Consider the following 3,587-nt stretch of genomic DNA (forward strand, 5'->3'; position numbering starts at 1 on the left):
CTGGTGCTTTACTAAATCTCACTTTGCCAGGTGTGGTGGTGCACGCCCGTAATCCCAGCACTCAGGAGGCTGAGGCAGAAGGGTCCCTGAGAGTTTGAGACTAGTATGAAGCAAGCTCAAGCCTACCTGAACTGCTTAGTGAGACCCGTCTCAAAAAGACGAATAATTGTCATTATTAATCAATTAATTTAACTTAATGATTTAACATAAAGTAAAATTAAAAGATCAGTTTTTCAGTCATGCTAGCCACATTTCAAATGCTTAAAAACCACATGCAGCCAGATGTGGTGGTGCACTCACATAACCCCCGATCTCAGGAGGCTGAGACAAGAGGACTGCCACCGCGAGTCCAAGGCCAACCCTGGCTACTTGATGAGTTCAAGGCCAGCTTGATCTATATAGTAAGACTTTGTCTCAAAAATAAAATAAAATGAAACCCACCAACAGACAAACTTCCACATATACCAATACTCGGGCAGGAGGCGCCCGTGTGCGTGGCCCGGGGGTGGGGTGGGGTGGGGTGGGGGGCTCAGGTCCGGCAGGCTGCGCGGCCGGACGCCAGCGCCATGGAGGAGGACGTGAGAGCCTTGGCCCTGCGGATCGGGCATGACTGCGGTGGAGCCTTCACGGTGGGTGCGATCGGTGGCGGGGGTCTTCCAGGCTATCAAGGGCTTCCGCATTGCTCCTGTTGGGGGGCTGGTGAGATGGCTCAGTGGTCTCAAGCGCCTACTTAGAACAAGCTCAGCAAAGCACAGGGACCGCGGTTCAATCCCCAGCACCACATGCCAGCCAGCCCCGCCCCCTGGTGGGCTGAGCTGGCCACACACACACACACACACACGCACGCACGCACACACAAATAAAATTTTTTTTAAAATGCTCCTGTTGGAATTCAACACCGGTTGAGAGGCAGTGTTAATGCTGTGAGGATCCGAGCCCCCCAGATTGGAGGTAGCTTCGCAGTGTGGGGCAAGGAGGACCCCTGGAACTCCACCACCGGTGGAGCCCTGACGGGGGCTGTGCTGGCTGCCCTCAGTGGCCCACTGGCCATGGTGGGCTCTGCAATGATGGGGGGCATCCGGCTGGCCCTCATCGAGGGTGTTGGCATCCTCCTCATTGGCTACACTGCCCAGCAGTTCCGCAATGCACCCCAAGGGTACCCCAGCCCCAGGCTACCCCAGCTATCAGCAGTACCACTGAGGAAGCCGCCTGACACTGCGCCACCATGGGAACTGCCTCCCGGTCTCCTCCCCGATGATCTCCCTCGAAGGGAGGGCTGGCTCCCAGTTAGCCCTGGGACCCTCCAGAGAGGGCCTCTACTCTGCTCCCCGTCCCAGGGTGGGGGTGGGGTACCCCAGCTGCCCTGACAGATGGGTCCCCTTTTTCTCTCTCAGGGCACCCCAGCCCCACACGTGTAACAAGCTCTCACCCCACCTCCTTCGTGTGGCGCCCTGATGAGTATTTAAAGCCAGTTTGGAAAAAAAAATAGGCAGGAAGATTGAGAGTTTGAGTTCAGCCTTAGCTACGTAGTGGTTTTGAAGGTAGATTAGGTGACACAGTAAAATCCAGTCTACCCCACATGTAGCTATAACTACTCACAAAGCAAGTGTCAAGTTGTGGGCTGGAGAGACAGCTCAGCGGTATAAGAACCTGCCTGGAAAGTGCAAGGTCCTGAGTTGATTTCAGTACCAAAAAAAGAAAAAGAAAAGAAAGAAAGGTCCAGTTTCAAGTTGCATATGGATTCATTGGTTACTTCTACAGATATTTATTTTAAAAACAGAACAGGATCTGGGAGTGGTGGTGCAAACCCGTAATCCCAGCACTGGGGAGGCTGAAGCAGGAGGATCACTATGAGTTCCAGGCCAGCCTAGGCTACAAGGTGCACTCAAGGCCCAGCCTGCACTGCACAGTGAAACCCTGACTCAAAACAGAAAAAGGACATAAAAAAAGAACAGTAACCAACCGGTTCTTCACAAACTCTAACAAAGCCCAGAAAGGGGAACACTTCACAAGTCGTTCCTATGAGGCCCAGTATTACCTTGATATCAATACCAGAAAAAAACAACGAAACAATGTCTCTTATGAATAGAGGTATGAAAATCATCACTAAGACATTAGACACCAGGTATGGTGGTGCACACCTGGGACCCCAGCACTCAAAAGGCTGAAGAAGCAGGATCGCTTGGAGTTCAAGGCCAGCCTGTGCCATATAACAAATTTAAAACTACATAGAAAGACCTGTCTCAAAAAAAGAAAAGAAAGGAAAAGAAAGAAAAGAAAAGAAACATACAATGGGCCAGCCAAATAGCCCAGCAGATTAGAGTGCCTGCAAGCAGGCGCAGGGGCAAGGGTGGTGGGTTCCGCTGCAACTGAGACTGGGCATAGTGGCGCGTGCCTGTAATCCCAGCTTTTGGGAGGCTGTAAACAGGTGGATCACTATGAGTCTGATGTAGTAGTGAGATCCTGACCACCCTGCAGGCCCTCCCCTAAAATACAAAAAAGAAAGAGGAAAAGAAAACAAACATACAAAAACCTAGTTTAAAAACTCCGTAACGAGAACTGAGTGTAGGGCTACAGTACATCCCAGCACTTGGGCAGCTAGTGAGAAGGATTGCAAGTTTGACACCGGTCTGGGCCGTATAACAAGACTCTAGTCTAAAAAAAAAAAAAAAGAAAAAGGAAAAAGAAAAAGAAAAAAAGGGCCACAGAGAGAGCTCTGCGGTCTAGGCGCCTGCCTACCTAGGCAAGCACAAGGACCCAGGTTTGATCCCCGGTACCACATAACATGCAAGGCCCTGCCCAGGCTCACTGAGCTGGCCACCAAGATGGTATGGTGGCACACGCTGTAATCCCAGGGCTGGGGAGGCTGAAACAGGAAGATCCCTGCAAGTCCAAGCAACTAGTGATTCCTGTACTGAATACAAGAAAGAAAGAAAGAAAGAAAGAAAGAAAGAAAGAAAGAAAGAAAGAAAGAAAGAAAGAAAGAAAGAAAGAAAGAGAAAGGAAAGAAATCCCACAGTTAATATATTACATGAGAAAAGATAAAAATTGTTTTTCTTATGACCAAAAAGAGAAGGAAATTCATTGTCATCACTTTCAGCTGGTTAGAGATTCAGTGCCTAGGTTCTTTTTAGGGACTGGCTGTGCAGGGCCCCCTCTGCCTAGCATATACTCAAATTTCTGACTCTCAGGAGGAAAAGAGGTGTACAGCATAAGCTATATGAACAATATGTTCATATAAAGAGTTTCGGCACGGGGAATGACTGTTGTCAGCTAAGGGTAGGAAGAATCCTAAAATTTAAGTTCCCAAGGTACAGCCAAGGGCCAGCCTTGCAAACAGGCCTTTATGAAGTTGGCAGGTCCTTTATGAAGTTCTGAGCTCTTCTATGTTAATTCTTTTTGGCCCAGTCCCCTACCTCACATCAAATGGAAAACCTCACTCCAATACAAAAGTTACATTTCTTGTTATATAGGTCTTGCTATATCTTGGTCTTAACTATCCAGCAGAAAAGTATAAAAACGAGGAATATAAAGTAAAGCCATATTAATAGGATGAGCTGTAAAAGGCTCAAGTCAATAACTTCAGA

General features: G+C 48.6%; 1 pseudogene; it reads left to right on the forward strand.

The window, feature by feature from the left end:
• Positions 1 to 566: 566 nt before the first annotated feature.
• On the forward strand, positions 567 to 1,420 carry LOC101592439 (annotated as a pseudogene).
• Positions 1,421 to 3,587: the final 2,167 nt, after the last annotated feature.

This window comes from Octodon degus, unplaced genomic scaffold (assembly GCF_000260255.1).
Source record: "Octodon degus isolate 3935 unplaced genomic scaffold, OctDeg1.0 scaffold01209, whole genome shotgun sequence".
Classification (NCBI taxonomy): Eukaryota; Metazoa; Chordata; class Mammalia; order Rodentia; family Octodontidae; genus Octodon; species Octodon degus.